The 25,907-nt window shown below is 33.2% G+C and overlaps 2 protein-coding genes across 14 annotated transcripts in view; one reads left to right on the top strand and one right to left on the bottom strand.

Annotated features, from left to right (window-relative positions):
- Positions 1-14,633, bottom strand: part of LOC141458718 (uncharacterized) — a 37,591-nt gene extending 22,958 nt beyond the window's left edge. For 3 of the 10 annotated variants that reach the window (XR_012461122.1, XM_074137068.1, XM_074137069.1), the window contains exons 1-4: positions 14,282-14,629; positions 12,207-12,348; positions 8,551-8,767; positions 1,058-1,250 (exon numbers count right to left, since the gene is read on the bottom strand). The gene's annotated coding sequence lies outside the window, so the exon portion shown is untranslated. Of the gene's footprint in view, positions 1-1,057; positions 1,251-8,550; positions 8,768-12,206; positions 12,349-14,281 lie in introns of all 10 variants that reach the window. The other 7 variants (XR_012461124.1, XR_012461121.1, XM_074137072.1 and 4 more) reach the window with 6 other exon arrangements.
- stumps (DBB domain-containing protein stumps) overlaps positions 1-25,907 on the top strand; it is a 125,264-nt gene that overhangs the window by 81,662 nt on the left and 17,695 nt on the right. The window lies entirely within an intron of this gene.

Raw genomic sequence — 25,907 nt, 5'->3', positions numbered from 1 at the left:
TTAAAATAGTAAAACGTGTTTAGAAATTCATTGTCGAAATAACGAAGGACTTTTTCTTTCTTTTTTTTTTTTTTAACATCAAGTTTAAAGTTTGACATACGTTGTGCACATATTAGCCTTTGTAGGTTCTGTCAGTAGGAGAAGGAGGAAACGACACTGCACGTGTTGTGTCAGTGCGAAGAGCTTGTCCTGGCTAAGGATGTTACTTCTCAGGGAGAAAAAAACCAAGGCCTGATAGCTTTACCCAGGAGCTACGCTCCAGAATTAAGAGTCTGATTAAACGGACGGGTCTGAAGAGCGAGCTCTGGAGCAGTGGGAACCACAATAGATCCATATGGGTCGCGGTGGCGTAGGCCTTAAGACCGCCCTTCAGGAATCTAATTTACCATGTGCACATTGGGGCCAAAAAGAGAAATTAGCCCTTTAAATGAATCGAATGAATGAATCAAATGTACCAGCGGGCCGCAGGTTATGTTCAGTGGTAATAGTAAAGTAATCGCCTATTTTTTCAGGCGGGGCTTAACGTCCAATACCAATTAGGTGTCGTGGACGGAGGCGACTAGCAAACATACTTTACTGTAAATTTCTTTTTTTAACCATTAAATAAAATCCAAGGCCTAAAGACCGGGAATCGAACCCTGTACCACAATGCATATTAGCTTTGCAGGTCTCACCTCTAACCGCTCGGCTACCGTGGCGCCTCAGTGGTAATATCTGAACATATTAATCCTAAATACATGTTTGGAGAAAAAAAATAACAAAACAAAAACAGTGGACTAATTTCGAGAAAATATCAAAACGCTAAGAAATTCATTTTAATGCATTTTGTTTTGTTATCTTTTGAAAATAGAATAACGTAACATTTTTGTTTGATGATGATTTGTCGACTTACAGTACTTGTAATCTGCATATAATATTTTACATTCACCCAATCAAGTTTCTATAATTGTTAATTTTTTCGTAATTGCTAAAATTACTTTTCTAATTCATCTTATGTGGGTATAATCCAAACTCTATCTGTATTAATCTGTCATGAAAAAGTATTAATTGAACCCACCTCTCCACCAACTCGTTCATCCACCATTACTATTTATCGTTTACGCTATGCATTCAAAACAGTTCGGTTGGTTGATATATCACATTTGTAAATAAATATTATCACTTTGGCCAATTTAGTGATTATTCACAACCATTTTAGTAATCAAATTAGGTAGTCAGCGTTTAAGGGTGCAAAAAATTTCAGAAATAACCTGTAAAAACACAAAATGTTATTTATTTATTAAAATAAAAATAACTTTATATAATCTAATATATTTGGATTTTTCATCATCTTAATAATTCTACGACAGATTTATTACATTTCAAATACACATACACACAGAATTTAGCTTGTTTACTGAAGGCAGAAAAAGCATGGAGCAAACCAAGCAAAGATGGAATATTTAATTCTTTCGTCGGCAAATTACATTGCCATTCCTCGCCTGCTTTATCATCGTTCTACCTTAAAAACCATTTCTCACTCAGTCTCTGTTTGTCCTTCTTTTTTTTATACCGTAACACTTCCTCCATCATCTCGCTCCCTGCACAGCTATCCTACCCTCTCTTTTGAGAGTTTAAATTAACTTTTCCACCCAGAAAGCCAAAACCTTCCAATGAAACTTTCTTCTTCCTCACAGAATCACTCTTACCAGAAACAAACTGTGTTAGCGCTCTCTCGGCAGTATCCTTAAAACATTATATATCTTTTAATAATTTTCCAAACATTTTTCTTTTATGAAATTCTAGTCAATAAACAAGCTTAATTTTTATAAGCCATAGAAAAGCCTATTAACGACGGTGTGCTACTGACTTTCAGCCTGTGAGTCTAAAGGTGTAAAATAGCGATTACATAAAAACAAAATTCTAAAACTCTTAGATTTTTTTTCTCGGAAATAACGCTGGGATACCGATAATGTAAAAAATAATTCTCGTTATTTTTGGTTACATCTTCTAAGTATAGTATATAAAAAGAAAAATACATCTTGTGGCAAGGAGACTGACCTGCACATGAACAACATTTTACAAAAATTAAGTAATCTTAAATTAAAACCATTAGATTAGCTGGGGTACATATAATGAGGCTATCGGCAGGGGGGAAACATCATAATATTTTGACCGACCGCGAGTGTTCCTTCTGCAACCTGGGTGCGACGGAGGATCTGGGGCATCTGTTATTTAGTTGCCCAAGGTATACTGCCGTTAGGGAGGAGTTTCAGATCCTTGCGGTGCTGAGCGAGAATGAGGCCATTAGAGAATTTGTTAATGTACGTGGTGATACAGATATGTACAAAGTTTTCAATTTTATAGGTAAACTACTATGTTTGAGAGAAAAGTAAAAACTATTCATGTGAAGTATATTCCAGTGTAATGTTATGTAAATTCTCTTTAATTTTTGTATTTTCTTTACTTGTATTACTACTCTTGTAACCAGCATGGCTGTATTACAATAGACAAATAATAATAATAATAATAAAAATTAAAACCATTACATCCTGAATTAATCGAAAATAATTAAAACTGTCCGGTAGGACAGTTGTATAAGGGTTGATCATCAAAAACTGCAGGAAAAAGCGTAACGTTGAAAAACACCCAACTTTGACAATTTTTTTCTCTTTTTCTATAAAAGATAAAATTCCCAAATTTTCTTTAAATTATAGGGCAAATCCTCCTTTATAACTGTAATTTTTTTGCAACAACCTAGATCTGAAAGATTTTGAGAAAAAAGTTGCCGAAAATGTGCAAAAACGGCATTTTCAAAAATTGTTGTTGTTCTTGTTCTTCTTCTTCTTCTTGTTGTTGTTGTTGTTGTTGTTGTTGTTGTTACCTTTTTTGTAAACTGCGTAGCGCCTAAACGCGTGAACCGATTTTCATGAATGAGGTGTCATTCGATTCGGAATTTTATGTAGATGTGCCTTTTGGGGGTCTCGACTCTGTACATCGAATGGGAGAGGAGCTAGCCCCTTTTATGTAAGGCCCCCTCCAAAATTATTATTACTAATTACTCTGTAAATCTTGGCCCGATATTGATAAAATTTGGTAGGATGATAGGGTTAGAGCTCCCCTACATAACATTAAAGCGACGATCTAATCTTACACTTGTTAAGGGGAAGTATAGCAATCGTTTCAAATTATCGACACGTGAACTGATTTTCATGAAAAAAGTGTCATTCGAATCGAAATTTTGTACAGATTTGCATTTTAAAAGTCTCGACGCTACGCCTCATAAGGAGGGGAGTTTGCCCCACCCAAGTAAAGCCCTTTCTAAAACTATTATTACCAATATTTCCATAACGCTTAGTCCGATTTTGATAAAATTTAGCACGAAGAAGTGATTAAAGGTCCTCTACGTGGCAGTGAAGTGCCATCATGCTCTTACACCTACTAAGAGGAAGTCTTGCAACTGTTAAAATTATCAATGGGTGAACCGATTTACATCAATGAATTGTCGTTCGATTCAAAATCTTTGCCTCTTTGCCTTTTTGGGAGAAGTACTGTATTCGCAGTTTGTTTTTCTTACTCCTCTTAAAAGGAAGTACTGAAATCGCAGTTTAATTTTGCTAGTTACGTACAAATACCTTCCTATTTTATTCAAAACGCTTTCTCAAAAAAATTGTTATTGAGGATGGCAACTATAATCATTCTTTATAAAGATCTCTCCAGTGGTAGTTACAGTTCCGGCTTAACACCTTTTCAGGTTATAATGATAGAATTGCTTATTCCAAATTTTAAACAAATCTGTAAAGCAGATATGTAACTTTGCAAAATAGACAAAAATGAAAATCTATCCAAAAGGTACAAAAATCTCCTTAACAAAAACTTACAGTTTTAAAAGTTAAGTATAAGGGTTGATTAAACGCCAAAAGGTACACAAATCAGCTAGTACCCAACATTTCATTCATGCTTAGTTCATATAATTTAAGTAATTTTGCTGCATTAACTTTTCCTTCACATTTTTTAGAATTTATTAGATGTCACAGACCCTTATGCTGGCCAGTTCATTCATAATATTATTTTGTTATAATTATGATAAAATGTATATTATATCCGTTTTTAAATAGGTACTTTATTTTAACTCTATTCCGAATTATTCTTCGGATTTAGCTTTAATTTGCCCTTTATTCTGAGATGTCACATATATATATATGCAAAAGTAGAAAAAGACAAAGTTAGAGTCGGCTACTGTTTAAATTTGAATCACGGATTTGAAAGAATATTTCAGTGTTGAATTCGTTTTACCGAAATATTCGTGAGCACAAATAACACACAGTTAATAACAAGTAGATTATTCAACAATAATGATTCATTTCTCAATTGTAATTTAATTTAGACCCCCTAATTTTACTTATAGTAAAATACTGGAATAATTAGCTGTCCTAAAAAATATGTTTATTTTATTTATTTTATATTACATATATACAACATTGTGGGAAGAACACCTAGTTTGAGAATGTAATTGAAGAAAACCATATTATTTGCGATAAAGCCAGATAATTATTACCTTTAATTATAAACGTTTGGCTACTACATAAAATAACAATTACTTTAATCGAAGAATGAACTTAAAAAGACGATCTAAAAAAATAAATAAAATAAAATAAATAAATAAAATAAATAAATAAAATAAACACAATCATTGATGTATGTTGATGTAAGCATTTTTTCAAAAAGTTTTTGAATTTTTTAACCTGTAATTAATAGATTGATTATTATAGATTAATAGATATTAAAGTCAATCTACAGTGCTACTTGAACAAATATTTTGTAGATAAATATGGCCAGCATAAGGGTCTGTGACATCTAATAAATTCTAAAAAATGTGAAGGAAAGTTAATGCAGCAAAATTACTTAAATTATATGAACTAAGCATGAATGAAATGATGGTTACTTGCTGATTTGTGTACCTTTTGGCGTTTAATCAACCCTTATACTTAACTTTTAAAACTGTAAGTTTTTGTTAAGGAGATTAAAATATAGAATAATGATATATAAAAAACAGGTACATATAATTTAAAGTAAAAAGAACAACTACTTAGACACTTACTCTGATAAAATAAACTAGAAATTTTTAATGCCTGAAATTAACTCTGCTGACAAAGAACATTTAGTAAACTTCTAATTTATTGAATATATACGAGGTGTGTTCAAAAAGTAACGGGAATTTTCGTTTTTTGAAAAAAATATTTATTTATTCATCTACATTAATATTGTCGCCTTCAAAGTAGTCCCCTTCGCATACATTACACTTGTGCCAGCGCTTTTTCCAATCCTCGAAACACTTCTGAAACTCGATCTTTGTGATAGCTTTCAGCTCTTTCAGCGATTCGCTTTTAATGTCATCTATGCTTGTAAAACGACGGCCTTTTAATGTTCTCTTTATGTTTGGAAATAGAAAAAAGTCACATGGAGCCATGTCTGGCGAATATGGAGGCTGGGGCATCGTTAGTTTTGTTTTTGGCCAAAAATTCACGAACAAGCAATGAAGTGTGAGCAGGTGCATTATCGTGGTGCGAAATCCATGAATTGTTTTGCCACAAATCCGGGCGTTTTTTCCGGATTGCTTCACGCAAACGGCGTTGAACTTGTAGGTAGTACTCCTTATTGATTGTTTGACCATGTGGCAAGAATTCATGATGCACTATGCCATTAAAATCGAAGAACACAGTGAGCATAACCTTCACATTCGACCGCACTTGTCGAGCCTTTTTCGGTCTTGGCGATCCAGAATGCCTCCACTGGGACGATTGAGCCTTAGTTTCGACATCATATCCGTAAACCCATGTTTCGTCACCTGTTATAACACGTTTCAGTAGATCCGCATCGTTGTCGACTTCATTGAGTGACTCTTGAGTAACTTACATTCTCCGCTGTTTTTGTTCGAAATTCAACAATTTTGGAACAAATTTTGCTGCCACACGTTTCATACCCAAAACATCCGAAAAAATTTCATGGCATGAGCCAATTGATATGGCAACATCATCAGCGACTTCTCTGATTGTGATTCGGCGATCGTTCATAACCATTTCTTTCACTTTTTTCACGTTTTCATCGGTTGTTGATGTGCTTGGACGTCCAGGTCGTTCGTCATCTTCAACGTTTTCGCGGCCATCTTGGAAACGCTTATACCACTCGTAAATCCTTGTTTTACTCATAGCAGACTCACCATATGCCTTTATTAACATTTCACACACTTTATTTCATTTTTTACGCAAAATTTAATACAAATTCTTTGATCCATTTTTTTTAACAAACAAAAATCGCCAAGCTCGAAAAACACGTCTAACCTTAACGGCTGCCACTTAAGAAGTAAACAATGAATATTACTGAAAATTTTATCGTACTTCAGGGGCATGTGTACCAACATAATAAAAAAAAAAAAATTTACAATCAGACTCTCCAAACCCGCGAAATTTAAAAATTCCCGTTACTTTTTGAACACACCTCGTACATAAACAATGGCACACGTTTTCACCCACCATTTAGCGTTAGCTGGAGTGCTTGAATAGTGTAAAGAAAAATATTATATAGTATATAATTAAGATGGATCAATACGTTAAGCATGATTTGTTAGTATGAATGTTAATAGAGAGGATGTTTAGCACTAAAATTAAAGGAAAAACTGACGAATTCACTTCCCTTTTCAGACTGGCACCAATGAAACGTAATCCAATTATATTTCCCGATTTCCAAGATGAATGGTCTTTATAGAGTAATTCAACTAATCACTTCTCTTTTGTTGATAAAAAGAAAACAAAAGATTAAAATAATTGATTCTCCTCTATTTTTAGTTAATTTTTTTGGCATCAGATCCAATACTGGCAATCGTTAAGAACAGGTAACTGGTAATTAAATTCATGTTTTATCCCCCCTCTCCTATCTCTCACCCTGGCCGTCCAGTGGAAAATTAATAACGACAGTGTTATTGTTAGAAGATTCGACACATAAGATATGGTGTTGCGCACACACATCTGGACGTATTGTCTGGTTGGTTTGAGAACGGCAACTTGCCAGATCCGCCAAATATAGAATGACGCGTTTTTATTTTGTGTATTATAAAAGCTGATGGTAGAAAAAACAGACATCCATTCTACTGTATATCTAAAGTTTTTAGGCAGGTCACTTTATTTATTTCCATTATATTTCTTGATTCTTGTGCATTCTTGTATAATAAAAGAGGAATGTCAAATGTCCTCATATGTTATTGTGAATTTATTTGTACCAAAATTCATACCTTACATTCTCAATTAGGACCATATTAGAGGTGAATTATTTTCAAGAAAAGTGAACTTAATTTGAACTTGTACAAAAGAATAATAATAATAATAGGCGCCAATAACCTTAGACGTTGACGCGCCTTAAATCATTGAAAAAATAATAATAATAATAAAACTGATGTGAAATTCATACTCACAAACATGCAGACGACTTGTACATAATGCAGCATTAGTTAACAGCTCGATATGGACATCTAATTGAAGTGGATTCCCCAAGACATGAACCCTAAACCATTACCACGTGCTAGCACGATTACTTGTCAGACAACCAAAACTGACGTTATAGTCCTGTGGTTAAACTCAACGCAGAAACCAATCATGGACTTACTAACGAAAACTCACGGATTAAAGTATGACCTTTTTTTTTTATGACATCAAATGCAGCGGTCATCAGCGCCCAATAAATGTTTTTCTTTCTCACATCGAGGCCACTCAAGCTGGCATATGTTAAACCTACATTATAGTCTCCATTCATAGTGCCTTGATTATTATGGAAATTCTTTCTGCACAACCACTCTTGGTAGATAAAAGGCCAAGGTGACGAACGGGAGTGTCCCTTTATCGTATTATTATTAGCATCAACCACTAGCAAATCCTTTCTTTCTTCTTTAGGTTATGAAGTTTTGTGCAACCCAAATGCAGTTATATACAGTTTATAACAATTACTTCTAAACTCCTCTTTTAATTTAGGAGACTTGAGGACGACATCACTTAGTTTAGCCCTGTTGCACTGTATTATGCAAAGTACCTTTTGCTTAAGGTCTATTTGTTAACGGTAAAAATCTTTTACCCTCTTTACTCTTACTGAAATATTACAATTTTAATTTCTAATTTTTCTTTAAAAACTAACATGTTTTTCCAATAAAATTCAATTTCGAACAATTTATTACATCTTTTCTCTTACAAAATTTAAGAGAATACAAGAAATTAATAGAATTATGATAAAATAAAATGTAAGCACACATCCCACTAGTTGTTTTTACTTTGTTTTGTAATAATTTGGAAGTATGCCTTCACTATATAGCAGCTCTTAGTTGTTTTACCTGTTTGGCGGTGAGCCGATCAAAATTTGGCTCATCACACCAGTCTGTATGTCTGCAGATTTTATATAAACTACCCCAACTCTCAAACACTTTTTGTTTCCATTATTTCAGACAAAACTGGTGTGCTCTTTATTTCTTTAGAACTGTCATATTTATTCTTGCAACCCATTATTGAGAAATATTTTTTTTATACTCACGTTAACCCATCAGCAACCTTTAAGTTTTTTTTGACTTCACTCAATATTTCAGAACTTTTTCTCTATTGATTGCAACCATTTTGCTGAAATATATATTCAATAAAGGTAGGAAGTACATGATTTGAAAAGCCTTCCATGTGTTGACGGTGATGTAGTATGAAGTTGCCTTTTTTTTTAGCTCGTCACAGGAGGAGATATGACCAACACGATGTGTACTCTGAAAGAGGAACACAAATCAGAGGTTTTGAAGTAAACAAATAAACTTAAAAACAAAATAACGTAAATATCAACGGCAAAGAATATTTTAAATATACTTATACAAAATATGAAGAAATAATAATTACCAAATAATTGAGACTACAGTTTATTGAACTAGATTTTCTTTTATTAGTTTTAAAATATTTACATTGACATTTTTTTTAACAAAAATCATCAGCCAGATTTAGCACTGAGCAGAATAAATCAATTCAAATATTTCGACACTAACATCATACATCTGTTATGAGGACAGTTTTTTTGTTCTGTTTAAAAACAAAAATGGATGGGACAAAAAAGAAGAGAAAAATGGGCATTTATGATGAAAGATACTGGGCAGCAAAATTGGCTAGCATCCATCTGTAACTATTGTGACTGTTTTGTTTGTTTTTTAGCGGAGGTCATTACTCCTCTCTAAATAACTGGGGATTTATAGCGGGCGAGAAAGAAAACTAGGCTTTTCTCAAGGAATCTATAGCTGTGACATTATTATACATCATTTGTATAAAAAATACAATATTGTATTATTACAACTGAAATCGAGGCCCTTAATGAGGTAAAAACATTTCATATCCACATTCCTCTTGCTACGGTAAATCAATTCATTATTATTAAAATTCTAATTTAGAAAAATCCAGATAAAGTAATCTAGGTAGGTAGTTGGTTGAGCCTGCCATAAAATTATTGGCTGGTAATAAGTAAATGTGACTAGTTACCCAACCAATCATCTTTTACCGTCAATTTTGGAAGTATACTTTGAAGTGCCCTCTATTCTCCCCCTAAGCTTCTAAATTATTTCAAGAAAAAAACAAAATGTTGAAATAAATAATAAACAACTAGTTGAAGCAAGCTAAGTTAAATAAAAACTGTTAAAGCCGTTTCGAGATTTCCAAAATTTGGATAAAAATGTAATTTGAAACAATTACAATACTTCTCATTATTTGGTGTAAGAGCAGAACGGCACTTGAATGTTATGTAGGGAAGCCCTAATAACCCCATCCTTCTATCTAATTTTATCAGACCCCGCCAAAAAGTACATCAACATGAAATTCGGAATCGAATGACTATAAAAATCGGTTCAGGTGCTTAGGCGCTATGTTGTAGTAACAACTACAAGAACAATTTTTGAAAATGCCATTTTTGCTTACTTTTGGCAACTTTTCCCTTGAAATCTATCAAATCAATGTAGTTGCAATAAAAATTAGTTTTGTAAATGAGAATATGCCGTACCTTTTAAACAAAAATTTGGGAATTTTATCTTTTATAGAAAAAGAGAGAAAAAAAGAAATGTCAAAGTTAGGTGTTTTTCAACGTTACGCTTTTTCGGGTAGTTATTGATGATCAATCAATATACAACTGTGCTACCACCAGACAGTTTTAATGACCAAAACTCTAAGTGAAAGTATATCAGTCAACTGGAAGTGCAACTGCCCAGAACATCTTATTCGAGTAGCGGAGTAATTTCTCTAGGTAATCACGATAAGTTTTCATTTGAAAATTGACATAATGAATGTTATTAATCCTACAACTTAGTGACCAGAATAAGGTCTTTCTAGTGTGGGTAACTGGTCATTCAGGACACAAGGGGAACGAAGTGGCAGATTTATTGGCCCGGGAAGGCTCTGCGGGACACTTCGTTGGCCCGGAGCCCTGCTTTGGGGTTTCGAAATGTGTTAAGTCTGCGGCCATCAATGTATGGGTGCAGAGTAGGGCTCAGAAGTGGTCTCTGGGCTGAGACAGGCGAAGGAGTTCATCAGAGGCCATTCGCCGAGGCTGACCGCAGAATTAATCCGTCAAGGCCGTGGGGCTATAAGGATAATTGTAGGCCTATTAATGAGCCACTGCAGGCTCAGAAAACACATGCATCGCATGGGCCTGGCAGAAGATAGCCTTTGTAGGTTCTGTCAGGAAGAGGAGGAAACGGCACTGCACGTGTTGTGTCAGTGTGAGGGGCTCGTATGGCTAAGGATGTTACTTCTCGGGGAGGAAAAACCAAGGCCTGAGAGCTTTACCCAGGAGCCACTTTCTAGAATTAAGAGTCTCATTAAACGGACGGGCTGGAGGGTGAGCTCTAAAGCCGGGGAGCCACAATAGATCCATAGGGGTCGCGGTGGCGCAGGCCTTGAGGCCACCCTAATTCAATCTAATCTAATCCTACAACTTTAGTAAGAAACCCCTTCCCTAGGTAAAATTGCTTTAGTGGGTTTCTGAAGAGAAGTTATGACGTAACACTTCCAACAAACAACATTATACTTTTTTCTGATATTATTTTGTTAAAGAGAACATATTATACATTACACTGATAGCAACCATCATTTTTACAAATCCTAAGTAGAAACAAAATTTAATTACACAAAGTGCAATAAGAAATAATCGTATTACAAATCGATTTTGCCACTCCAGATTATTTTGTAATCTTTTGTAAAATACATTTTTACGAAGCTCAGGATGCTAACTAAAAATGTTGAGCTTAACTGCAAACGTCATTTATAGTGTACGTTTTTGTTAGAAATTAAATTTTTCTAAGGTATTTTATAAGTGTAATAAGATAGTGTGAAAATTTCACACCTGATATATTTTTTTATTTCTTTCTAAAGCTTAAATTTTGTAAGCATTCCCAAGAAATGTTTATTTTGTGAATTTTAAACATTCTGTAGCCTAGCAAAAGGGGTACAAGCGGCTGCTAAGTGACAGCCCCTTACTATTCATTCATGAGGCGACAAGAATTTTTTTTTTTTTTTTTTTTCTCTCATCTAAAGCTACCCATTTCCGAACCACTCGTGTGTCGTTTAACTTTATTACTTGAGTTAAGACCTCAGACGACCGATAGTGTGACACCTCTATAAGTTGCTTCTTCACCCAATCTTCTCTTTCCGTTCTTAAATCCAACTGTCAAGACAAACACCTGACCCCAGGCAACAGGCGCACATAATTTTTCACACCAAACGGTTGGTAAAAGAAGGAAAGGAAACAGATTAAAGGTAACAGACTTTCGATGATATTCATTTTGTCTCGTGGTGGATAGCTAATTGATTTTAAATACGAACTTGTACTAGTCCTTTCTAGTTAAACAAGAGGTTTAAAAGTAGAGGGTCAATTATCACTGGACACTATTTCACTTTAAGAAGACTAATATTAGGACCTAATATTTACATAGAATTCCTTTTTATATTTGTAGAAAACATTATTTTGATTTTATTTTTAATTTAAGGAGTAGAGCAGTTTTTAAGCGATGATGGTAAAGAAAACTGCAATAGAGTGTAATGTTGAACAACACCAAAAAACCCACTTTGTACTCTTTTTTAAATAAAAGATAAAATTTCCAATTTTTCTATAAATATAATATTAAAAACAAAATTATAAATTGTATTTATTTAATAAGAAAACGTTTCTGAACTTACAGTCATTAATAATTCCTTGAGTAGATGGGACGCTCTCCATTTATGTCCAAATTGGAAATGTTTTATTCAGTGCTACTGTCCATAGTTTCAAACAACCACTACGGGAACTAATTTAGAACTCTCTTTTTTACATTCTTTACACCTTAAGAAATGACAGAAAACAAATTAAATATTTATTATTCAACTATAGACAGTAGTTATGCAATTGTAAATGCTTTCTGAATACAGAAAACTTTGGTGCAATCTTGGCAAAAATTGTTTGAATAATTATTATTTATTCGGTATGAAAATAAAGTGACATTTTTCATTTTAAATAATTTTATTTACACGATAAAATGCACAAAACAGACTGGTTTTGGGATCTTAAGCAGAAAAGACGAATACTTAGTTTTCTAAATAACACAAACTAAGTTACCATAAAAATATTAATACAATAAAAACTATAACATCAGAGCAACACCAGAAGTAGGAAACAGTTCAATAACTACCTACATGTAACTTCAATTACTATTAAACAAACAGTGCAAATTAAACAAAGTGGTATGTCAATGATGGTAACTAATTTCTCTACGTACAAACTTCAGCGATAAAACTCTCAAGAGTAACGCTTTCTTAAACAAACGAAAAGACTCAAACTTAGTTTTCTATGCAGGTACATTTAAAAAAAAACAGTCTCATTTAAAAAATGAAGGAATTCTCATTTGCCAAATGCGTCTCAATAAATAACTTAATTTCACCCAAGTACTCCAAAAATCGCTATGTAATTGAAAATTATATGATCATTTTTTATCTCTGACGACGCCTCCAACCCAAAATGAGTACGCGTGTCACCACTGAAACGCGTGACAGTTCGACATCTCGGGTATATTGTATAAAAGAACAAAATTTCAAACTAATAGTTGTGTTTTGTTAAAAGGAAGATATAAAAGGCACAATTTCAGAGCGCGTCATGACCCAAAAAAATTTCAACTCTTAATATCTTCCCAATTTATGGATCTGTAAACAAACAAACTATAGCTTATAACTGAGAAATGTGTACTGTATATGTAAACTAATAGTTGTTTACAAAGGAAGATATAGCGGGCGCAATTTCAGACGTGTCATGACCCAAACAAATTTCAACTCTCAATATCTACTAAATTTATGGATCTGTACACAAAGAAACTATTGCTTATAACTGAGAAAAGTCTCGTGTATATATGTTCTTTACAAAGGGCGATTTTGAGGGCGGAATTTCTGAGAGTTATGTACCAAAAAAATTTAGCTAGTAGAGACGTATAATTTAATGTGCGACTTTATGTCCGACTGATAGAACTCGTTAATTTTTGTTTGTACTGTTAGATTTAAATATCTATAGTGGACCCGAGATGTTTGGAAAATTGTTCTTTTCTGTGAAGATTTGTAAAAGGAGGGATTGAAAAGCCAAGAAAAATGTCTATTTTAAAGTTCTTTTGTTGCTCAGCGGTTGTGCGCACAATGTGGTAGTCTGCAGGAGAATACTATGTGGGGCAAGTGAGTGTGTGGGTGTGTTACAGAGCTGAAAATTACTCTTAATAGCTGCAAACCCAATTACCTCTCCAGGCCCCTAAGAGCGTGTGAGTGTTTGGGCTGTCAGTGTAATTTCTACGTTTTGGGAGATCAAAATTCTCTAATAGGGAATTCTAAGGTAGCCAGTTAACTTCTCTAAGGGCACGTAGGACTGATTTTTAGTTGATTTTTTCAGTGATATGGAGTATTGAAAAAGCTGTAAGATTATCTCAATACGTATTCACCGAGTACGATATGAAATAAAGATTTTTGTTGCTATTGGATTTATTTCTTTTAAAATTTGAAAATAGGAGTACGTGAAAACGTTGAATGTTTTTGTGGGGCTCTAACAATCAACTTTAATTGGCACATCTAAATTATTATCATTTATGAATATAGAGCTTCCTAAAATTAACCTTTTAATAGAAATAGATTCAGTTGGTGGCATTTTTTTAGTTTCTGGATTCTTATTTGTATTCTGGTTTCCGCCTAGACAATAATATAATTTCTACTCATATAATAATATTGCATTATTACTTAAATCCTACCTTAATTATTTCTTTAATCTTCTTTTCTTTTACTCCAACAAGGAAAACTCAAGCAATAAATTTAAAAAAATATTTTTTCCCTTTATTTCTTAATTCACTTAATCCCAGTTGTCAGCTTGTTAATCTGCAGTAGAAGAGTAACACTCAAGTTTAATTTCAACTTCTACTTTATCAATTATGAATTTAAAATTAACCTTAAAAATTATACGGAGTCAAGTAGGCAATGTGCTTGTATGGTCGTTAGGTTAGGATGTTTGTGCTGTACAAATTTAGTATGTGGCTCACTCTACCTAGACAAGAAATTTACTTGTATTAGAACATTAACATGTGTTCAGTATAATAAACAAGTCGGGAAGTGAATATCATTTGTTTCTAAGAATTATAAAATAGTGACGTGAATCCGATCAATTGTCCAAAAGTGTGTAGTGAGGTGTGAGTGCGCAGTACAAAATGGATCATTACTGTTTTTTTTTTCTATTTCATTATGGTGCAATGTAATGAATTATTTATATTATATATATATATATATATATGTACATAACTCTTTATGTCTTATAAATATTCATTACGGACAATAAAAATGTACTTCATAAATATGTTTTGCAATATTTTCTGCTCCGTACTTCTCTATCGTGATCGGATTATATGTGGAAGTATTGACAAGAGAAAATCTTGTTAGGGAATTCAATATTTCATATTTCATAAATTGTACATTACATGATCATTTTCGGATCCTCACCCATCTTTGAGGCCCTTTGACTTCTACCCAATAGGTTATTTATGTTAGCAATAATCAATTCTGTAATTCAATAACTAAAAAAATTCAGTTAGCAAATCGTTACAATCCAAGCTTCGTCTAACCTTAAGAACATAGGAGATTCCTGAAGAGGTATCCAATTCACAGTGAAAAGCGATATAAGACTACAAGCCATGAATCAAGCAAAGAATTGCTTAATTTAAATTAATAATCAAATTTTATTATTAAATTAAATTGATTTGACTATTCATTAGTACCCTAAATTTTTCAATACTTGCACACATGAGGTTAATAAAGAAGCCAACTTGTAAACTCAGACTAATATAAATTAAATCCGTACAGCAATTCGAAACACTTTATGATCACCGATGATTAATTAAACATCAACAATTTAGAATTCATAAAAGCGGAAAATTGATTATCAAGGGTAATATGCCGTAATAGCTGAAGCATTTTCCTTGTTCGACAATTTTCCAACTGTACACCCTCTGATAGTAATATTTAATTGATTTTGAATGTAACAAAAGAAAATAACTGCTTATCTAAGTAAAAACTTAACACGACTTACATTTATTAGTTACACAAAAAACTTTAATTTGTAAATTAGTGCAGTTATATATATATAAAAAAATAAAATATAACTATAAGAAATAAGAACTTACTAAAGTAGTTGCCAGTATTCTATAAATACTTATCTTACATATTTATATTGTCAAAAAGCGCAACAGAGCTTTAATGTAACAACTACGGGCTTCAAAGTTCATTGTGTGACTACTAAGCGTAAGCAAAGCTATGAACCTCCTGGTCTGGCTAATACTGATTGTGGATAACAGATCCAGCTTGACTAACATTGAGGCCTCTATAGCTCCTCTGCCATTGATAGAACGAGTAACGAGTGATATTCTTCTAACTGATCGTGGAATTGATCTTATACTTTCCACTGATACTCATTCTTATAGTTTTGCTGTCCAAGTGTAGTTATCAGAGCTTAAAAATTCTTTTGATGGAAATTGCCTTACGTTTTTTATTTTTTCATAGCGTTATAAACTCTAGACTGTACACTCCTGATATCAGTGTAACGTAATTACTGAACTTATTAAAAATATCAAATTTTAAGTTAGTGGGGCTTATAGTTAAATTATTAAGGTAGTCTTCTAGATTCTAATACATACGAGGGTCGTTTGAAAAGTCCGTGCAAAGTCAGAGAGATAGCACTACTGGCGCGTATCGAGGTTATGTTTAGTTAGTAGCATCTCTTGGAAGAACACACACCAAGTTTCAGCCAGATCGGTCTATTTCTTTGTGTTTGGCATTCGTTTGAATCGAGGAAGTCGAGTGATTTTCAAAAAATGGACGAAAAAGAATTTCGTGTGTTGATTAAACACTACTTTATGAAAGGCAAAACGCCTCAGGAGACTAAAGAGAAGCTTGATAAACATTATGGTGACTCTGCACCTTCGATTAGAACAGTTTATAAGTGGTTTCAAAATTTTCGGAGTGGCCATATGGGCACAAGTGACGCTGAACGTTCTGGACGCCCTGTTGAGGTTACTACTCCAGAAATCATTGATAAAATCCATGATATGGTGATGGATGACAGAAGAGTGAAGGTGCGTGAGATTGCTAGTGCTGTGGGCATCTCGAATGAACGGGTACATAATATTTTGCATCAACATTTGGACATGACAAAGCTATCCGCAAGATGGGTGCCGCGATTGCTCACGCTTGACCAAAAACTAAATCGTGTGAAGTGTTGCAAGGACGGTTTGCAGCTGTTCCAGAAGAATCCGCTGGACTTTAAGCGTCGTTTCGTCACTGTGGATGAAACATGGATACATCACTACACTCCTGAGACCAAAGAACAATCTAAACAATGGGTTACCAAGGGGGAATCTGCGCCAAAAAAGGCGAAGACCGTTCCTTCGACCGGAAAGATTATGGCGACTGTCTTTTGGGATTCGCAAGGAATAATCCTCATCGACTATCTGGAAAATGGTAAAACTATTACAGGTGCATATTATTCATCGTTATTGGACCATTTGAAAACCGAGCTGCAAGAAAAACGCCCACGAATGGCCCACAAAAAAGTCCTTTTCCATCACGACAACGCACCAGCTCACAGCTCAGTAGTTGTGGTCGCAAAATTAATGGAAATAGGGTTCCAACTCGTTTCACATCCCCCCTATTCTCCAGACTTGGCTCCCTCGGACTACTATTTGTTCCCTAATATGAAAAAATGGCTGGCGGGAAAAAGATTTTATTCAAACGAGGAGGTTATTGCAGAAACGAATGGCTATTTTTCAGACTTGGACAAATCCTATTATTCGGAAGGGATCAACAAACTAGAGCAGTGTTGGACGAAGTGTATAAGCCTAAAAGGAGACTATGTTGAAAAATAAAAAAGGTTTACCCCAAAAAATTAAGTAGTTTTTATTTTTGCACGGACTTTTCAAACGACCCTCGTACATCTTATAATAATTACCTATTAATGCTATTCATTAATTTCTTTAGGAAAAAAAACTTTTGTGTTGGTGAGGAAGAAAAAGAATTTGGTTTGGATTTCCTCAAAATATATACTAACAGTTCAATTTAATTTTTGTAAAGCTAATATGCTGGTTTATGTTTATGTCGTATATTAAATATGTGTACAGTTATTATTATAAGCTATGCTCACAAATCAGCATCAAAAGTGGAAATTAGGTTTAAATCTAACAGAATAGAACCTAGTATTCACCTTTTTCTGCACTTATGTACAGAAATGTGGCAAAAAAAGTACTATGTGGCGCTGCACATCTTGAAGCTCCCCTTCTAACCTGGAAATCCTAGGAAAGTTTTGGGTTGGATTGTCTCTTATCCTTTACCCGGTCTTTACCGACTTGATATTTATATTGATATTCGTGTAAAATTTGATATTGCTTGATTTTGGAAATAAAAAAAAAAAGGTTGTTTACCTCTACAGACTGAAGTATTGGCATACACTTTAAAAAAAACTCGTTATAATTTTAAATTTATTTTTTACAGAACTGACTCTACTATCAAAAAATTGTGTTTAATTAGTATTTAAAAATGAGATAAATCCTTTAGGGGATGGACCAACTATCATGGGCTAATAGCCAATTAGCAAGGAACAGTTACCAAGTGAGTTGCCTGAAACTGAAAGAATTCGCCTTAGTTGAATTATTTCCTTTGAAGTGTTTATTTTTAATGAAAGAGACAGAAAAGAATTTCCCTTTCATTTTCTCAAAGAACTGTTTCAATAATAATTTTAGTCTGTTAATGCATGCATGTATGGGAAAATATGTCGTAACATTAACATTTAAAATAAGTACGTTTATTTTAAAAGGAAAATAAGTTAATAACCAACCTTTCAGCTTCCACTTTATTTTTAGGCATACATAAAAGCAAGAACAACTAACACTCACAAAGGTAGTGGAAATGAAGCGAAACTTTCAGAAAGAATATCTGCTGCTGTGTGCGTTGTAAAAAGTTCTACTCTTCAAAACTTTTACTTGAGGGCTGATGTGTAACAAATTATTTAACAAGTTTCCTTGTTGACTTTCCTTACAACAAAAAAACAAAAAAAACATAAAGCAAAACAAGGTACAGAATAGAAGTTTCATATAACTTTCTTTATGTTACACATGAACTTTCTGATCATTACTTATCTACTTTTAACGCTCAAGATCAACACATCTAATATTACATCTTTGCCTTACTTCCCAGAGTTATAATATTGATTTTTGTCTAACATTTCAAATGCTGTGAGAAGGAAATACTATATTACATTTATGCATTTATAATCAATACATTTTGGAGTATAAATGCAAAGGATTTGCACTAAAGGCATTATTATATACATATTATTAAAATTGTGCCATTAAGATCAACAAATGAGCAATCATTTTAACGTATACCGATAATTTACCTTTCTTCAATATTCATCTGCCTCAGTAAACTTCTAACTCATGAAATGAAATGCATAAAATTAATGAAAGATTTGTAAAGATTAATAAAAAGAAATTTTTAACAGCATTTCTCACTATACTTATCCGCAAGGTGTCACCGTTGCCTCTCTCTTATTCGAAGTATTTTAATTCCTTGGCTTGTGCTCTTACCAAGTCAAGTTTTGCTTCAAGCACTTGGAGTTATCTCTTTTGTATACATTAGAGTCAGCCTCCTTAGTAAATAATCTTTTTTTTTTTTTTTAACCCCATGTAGATTCTCAATCAGGTTCAGCTCTTGGGTTCAAGAACTTTTTTAATGATCAGTAACTTTCTGCAAAACATTATTTTCTACAGTTTCTGAAAAAGGGTAAAGAGGTATCCGTTGTACCAATAAAGTTTTCTGTTTTTTACGTTTTCTCAGAAATTACATTTTTTTTTGTTGTTGCCTTAGCCAATTGTTGCAAGTAAATTTTTAACAAAATATATTTTTAAAAAACATTTGCTGGTCTAAAATCAACTTAATTAGAAACACTGCAAAAAAAAAAAAAAACAACTTAAAAACGAGGAATATATAATATACATATGTTGCAGTCAGAAAAAATTCTGCTTGAACAGCTTAGTTCCTACTAGCTAATTAATTATTCAGGCTGAAAGAATTCTGCAATTAACGCTTAACAATATTGGAGGGAGAATGGTAGCAAGATAAAGATTGATAGATATCGTAAAAACTTTATTTAAAAATAAGTACAAAACTTACAATAAAAAGAAGTTCCAATGTATGAACATTTTTTCATAGATTAAGAATGCAGTTAAAAAGGAGAAAAAAAAAACGCATCGACTAAATAAAATTAGAGAAAGACGTGTTAAAAGTCATTTCTGTCTGTAGGGTATGGAAAGATCATAGGTCTATTTCGTGACAGACTGGATTAATCTGGATCGGAGAGGAGATTCATTAGATGCTTTTGAATAAAACCGAATAAGCTATTATTGAAGATATCGCTTATTGAGAGTTGACTTCAGAATACATAGAGGAGAATCAGTCGCAAGACTGAGAGGTGAACTAGAGTTCCGCCATACAGCCAGCATCGTCTAGGTGCTTATCACTAGAATATCACTCACTCTCCATTCTTACCTACAAATACATTCGCTTCACACATTCATCATTCTACTATATACCGCTATTTACATAAACTACTGCTAATGGATGGAGCAGCACTCTGTGCTCCTGCCATCCTTATAGCTTAACCAAAATTAAAATCGCGTAATCCTTCTCTAAGCATTTTCTTCCATTCATCCTAATTCGGCTATAGCTTTTAAATACATTCATATTTCATTGCTAGCTCTGCTAACGACTTAAGCACATAAATGTTGGTGGAGAATATAATGTCTTCGTAGCGAAATGGTGCATCTAAATACCTGTATATATCGTCAAACATTCGTTTCATTTCTACCACATAACGTGAACATATCATTATTACATGTTTGAAATCCTCCTCCTCATTGCAATCTACGCAAAGAGGAGAGGACCTCTTGTTGATCCTGTGTAGATAAGATCCGCACACCGCGTGGTTCGCTCTCAGCCTGCTTATTGTCGTAACAACCCATTTATTTGAACTATTGAAATACTCGCTTTTTCTTCGACTAATCGGATGGAAATCTACACAATAAAGAAATGATTGCAGTCAAATGTCCCTACCATTTCTTCCAAGAAGTTTACATATGCAGTTTAAAGAAGCAAAAGAACACCAAAAAAAATTGATTGAAGTAATAGAGGTAATAATAGGAGAAATTGTACATAAATTAGTTACCTTTAGGTAAAGCAGATGTAATTGTCGTACAACTCAATTTGCATCCAGTCAAAGAGGAGAGGCAATACACAATATATGAACATGTAGTTGAACTAGAGTTTCTCAATGTTGCAACTAAATTGGCTAGGCTCTAGGCGGAGCAAGTGTAGAGGAACAACGGCCTGATGACCACTTTGTAAAGGAGGAGTACGATGTTGCATGGGATTTAATATGACAATAAGAAGTGTGGATTGGGTCCAAGCCTCTTGGGTTGAGATCAAATAATGAAAATATCAACTTCGAAGAAAGTATTGGTTTGTTTATTTAAATGATTTGTTTTTTAATGAAATGTGTTCATTATAAATGTAAATAAATCTCAAAAATCTGTGTAAAACCCATAAACTTCGGTGTGTTTAAATGCAATGTGGTTTTGACCAAAAATTATTTCCTAAAACAGAAATGTTGGAAATGTGTAAGAACTATTTCGCCACTGACCTGACAACCATTGTCATATGTGTTTTTCTACAGCCTAGGAAGTTTTTAAAAAACCTTTTTAAGTTCTTTTACAAATGTTTAACACGTGGCGACCATAAAAGCAGTAACAGCTGCCAAACCCCTTCCTTGCAGGAATTGTAAAACAAAAAGTTTTGTTCATTTTTAAGTGAGACGTATTGCAATGTGTATGGAGCATTCAAAATTACTATTATTTAACTCAAATTATATGACAAGGAATACCTTATATTTGTCATAGAGTAATCAGCTACATGTTCATATATTGTGTATTGCCTCTCCTCTTTGACTGGATGCAAATTGAGTTGTACGACAATTACATCTGCTTTACCTAAAGGTAACTAATTTATGTACAATTTCTCCTATTATTACCTCTATTACTTCAATCAATTTTTTTTGGTGTTCTTTTGCTTCTTTAAACTGCATATGTAAACTTCTTGGAAGAAATGGTAAGGACATTTGACTGCAATCATTTCTTTATTGTGTAGATTTCCATCCAATTAGTCGAAGAAAAATCGAGTATTTCAATTATATCATATTCCCAAATTTTTTGTAATGCTTCACTACCAATCTTTAGTACTATTTTGGTGATCATAGCTCTGAGCAATGTCGCAAAACTAATTCGACTAAACTTTCAGTTTTAGTTTGCCAAGAATGCGAACTAAGGGAATTATCCTGAATAACTGAAAAGACTGTCTTTAATCGAAGTATGCAAGCCTCTATCAACCATTTTCTTAAAATAAATTGCAATATAATTTATTAAATTTTCATTAAATTATATAAATAAATCTTCAATACGGAAGTGAAATACCGATCTAATGCTTATACCAGAATAAGAGAAAATATAAATTATCATTCCTACCCAATTTATGGATTAAAATCAATATTATTTATACAAGAGATATCATGTATCAAGGTTAGAAGATACCAGAAATTTCACTCGAGCAGAAGTTAAATTCCCGAAGGAATATCTCCATGGAGAGTACACTGGGTTACGATGTCCAATTACCACTCGCTTGCTATATAACTTAATCTCTTTAACAAAAACTTACAGTTTAAAATGTTAAGTATAAGGGTTGATTAAACGCCAAAAGGTACACAAATCAGCTAGTACCCAACATTTCATTAATACTTCATTGATATTATTTTAAGTAATTTTACTACATTAATTTTCATTAATATTTTTTTGAATTTATTAGATGTTTCACAGACCCTTATGCTGGCCATTTTAATCTACAAAATATTTGTTCAAGTAGAACACCATTTAACTTAGATTGACTGTAATAAGATAAATAAGATATGCATATTTTTATGACAGCTAACATAATTATTCCAGTATTTTACTATAAGTAAAATTAGAGGGACTAAATTAAATTACAATTGAGAAATGAATAATTATTGCTGAATAATTTACTTGATATTACCTACGCGTTATTTGTGCTCACAAATACTTCGGAAAGACGAATTCTAGACTGAAATATTGTTTTAAATCCGTGATTCAAATTTAAATAGTAGCCGACTCTGCCTTTGTCTTTTTTTACTTTAACGTGCATGTACATACATACGATATATGTGACTATTCAGAATAAAGAGCATAATAAAGATAAATCAGAAGAATAATTTGGAATAAAGCTAAAATAAAGTACCTATTTAATTACGAAAATATAATATACATTTTATCATAATTATAACAAAAAAATAAAATATTATGAATGAACAAAGGGAAGGGATTAGCTATGCGGTTAGCATATTGGATTCCCACGTGGAGGTTCCGGGTTCGAATCCAGCTGCAGACCCTTAGATTTTCTCTTTCTAAGAGCTTCTTACAGCTCACTGTCCGGGTGATGGACAGAGTTGTCTGTAACGAGAGAACACTGTCCGGAGGCCGGCAGTGCACTGAAAAAAGCTGCGAGCGCCAATAACCGCAGATTGTTGAAGTTGTTGAAGCGACTTAAATCATAAAAAAAAAGAAAAAGAAAATGAATGAACTGGCCAGCATAAGGGTCTGTGAAACATCTAATAAATTCAAAAAAATATTAATGAAAATTAATGTAGTAAAATTACTTAAAATAATATCAATGAAGTATTAATGAAATGTTGGGTACTAGCTGATTTGTGTACCTTTTGGCGTTTAATCAACCCTTATACTTAACATTTTAAACTGTAAGTTTTTGTTAAAGAGATTTTTGTACCTTTTGGACAGATTTTCTTTTTTGTATGTTTTGCAAAGTTACATATCTGCTTTACAGATTTTATTAAAATTGGGAATAATAAATTTAATTTTATCATTATAACCTGAAAAGGTGTTAAGTCGGAGTTACTACCACTGGACAGATCTTTTTAAAGAATGATTATAGTTGCGGTCCCCAAGCCATCCTCAATAACAATTTTTTTGAGAAAGCGTTTTGAATAAAATAGGAAGGTAATTTGTACGTAAATAGCAAAATTAAACTGCGATTTCAGTACTTCCCTTTAAGAGGAGTAAGAAAAATAAACTGCGATTACAGTACTTCTCCCTAAAAGGCAAAGAGGCAAAGATTTTGAATCGAACTACAATTCATTGATGAAAATCGGTTCACTCATTGAAAATTTTAACGATTGCAATACTTCCTCTTAGTAGGTGTAAGAGCATGATGGCACTTCACAGCCACGTAGAGGAGCTTTAACCACTTCTTCTTACTAAATTTTATCAAAATCGGCCTAACCGTTATAGAAATATTGGTAATAATAGTTTTAGAAAGGGCCTTACTTGGGTGGGGCAAACTCCCCTCCTTATGAGGCACAGCGTCGAGACTTTTAAAGTGCAAATCTGTACAAAATTTCGATTCGAATGACACTTTATTCATGAAAATCGGTTCACGTTTCGATAATTTGAAACGATTGCTATACTTCCCCTTAACAAGTGTAAGAGCAGATCGTCGCTTTAATGTTACGTAGGGGAGCCCTAACCCTGTCATCCTACCAAATTTTATCAAAATCGGGCTAAGATTTACAGAGTAATTAATGATAATAATTTTGGAGGGGGCCTTACATAAAGGGGGCTAACTCCTCTCCCATTCGATGTGCAGCATCGAGACCCCCAAAAGGCACATCTACATAACATTCCGACTCGAATGACACCTCATTCATGAAAATCGGTTCACGCGTTTAGGCGCTACGTTGTTTACAAAAAAGGTAACAACAACAACAAGAAGAAGAAGAAGAAGAAGAAGAAGAAGAAGAACAAGAACAAGAACAATTTTTGAAAATGCCGTTTTTGCTCATTTTCAGCATCTTTTTTCTCAATATCTATCAAATCTAGGCTGTTGCAAAAAAATTACAGTTATAAAGGAGGGTTTGGAGTAAGATTTAAAGAAAATTTGGGAATTTTATCTTTTATAGAAAAAGAGAAAAAAATTGTCAAAGTTGGGTGTTTTTCAACGTTACGCTTTTTCGTGCAGTTTTTGATGATCAACCCTTATACAACTGTCCTACCGGACAGTTTTAATTAGCATTTCTATAATAGAATACTTGTAAATTAAACTCCAATGCCGACAGTATGATCACAATATCATATTACAATTTACTTCATGAACAGTTTTTTTTTTCAGCTAATAAGTACAATTTTAAAACTGTTTTTTACACAAAAATTACTTTTTTAATGCCTCTAAATTATAGTATGATTAAATGGCTATAGGTTTAAACATTTGTTTTTTAGGAATTAACATTCTCTCTCGTCCTTTCTCTTGAATTTGTATTTTATTGTAGCAAATTCGAAGTTTAAAGAATATTTTTATGAAAGAATTCTATAAATAATAGAAAATTCATTTGAATGTTTTCCAATTAAACTAATAATTGATATTTAATTGATTTTAGCTTCAAAATCCCTTTTTACGTTTTGTTTTTTTTTTGTATTGCAACTTAAAAATCTCTTTGTAAGTAGTTTTACAGATTTTTGATTTAGAGATTATCTTTAAGAACCCACCCATTACATAATTCATATGTATAATTTTTATTTTCAAAATTTTCTCGGAAAAATCAAAGTAAAAGAAGTTATGAGAGAGAAGTAGAATTATGCTTTCCCCCTAAAGTACAATGCCAGCGTAATAATGTACGTCCTTGCCATCTGTATAATATATTGGTAATTAAGTATGCAAGTAAAATTTCAAACTTTTGAAAGCAAGATCGTGATCTTGAGGTACCCTACATGTTTAGATATTAATTATTGTTCCCCGTTCATTCCTCACCAGCGAATGTCGAGAAGAATCGTCCAGCTAAAAAATGCTGGATGAACGTAAATTACCGGATACCAATGATATTATTACTGCAGACTGGTCCAGTCCCACAATGTTTCGCATAAATCATTAGTGTTCGTATATCTTACCAGAAGAAAAATCTCGGAAAGTGAGACACTCATCTCTTCAATGAGATGATTTGGTTCTTACTAAGGTAGTAAAGAGCTAGTCGATGGGGGACAACAGGACCCTCCAGAGTCCTGCTAGCAGCTACGCTTCCAGATCACAACCACTTCGCGTGGAAGAAAGGTTGCCACCTAAACTCTGGAATCGCCAAAAGCTTTGAACCAACTCTGTTGATTAACTACACATATGCAGGTCTATTTTTGTTTACGTTAAACATTTTTCCAATAA

The sequence above is a fragment of the Rhodnius prolixus genome, unplaced genomic scaffold (genome assembly GCF_049639745.1).
Source record: "Rhodnius prolixus isolate KJV_2025 unplaced genomic scaffold, Rpr scaffold_5, whole genome shotgun sequence".
NCBI lineage: Eukaryota > Metazoa > Arthropoda > Insecta > Hemiptera > Reduviidae > Rhodnius > Rhodnius prolixus.
This window is presented reverse-complemented; position numbering and strand designations above follow the sequence as displayed.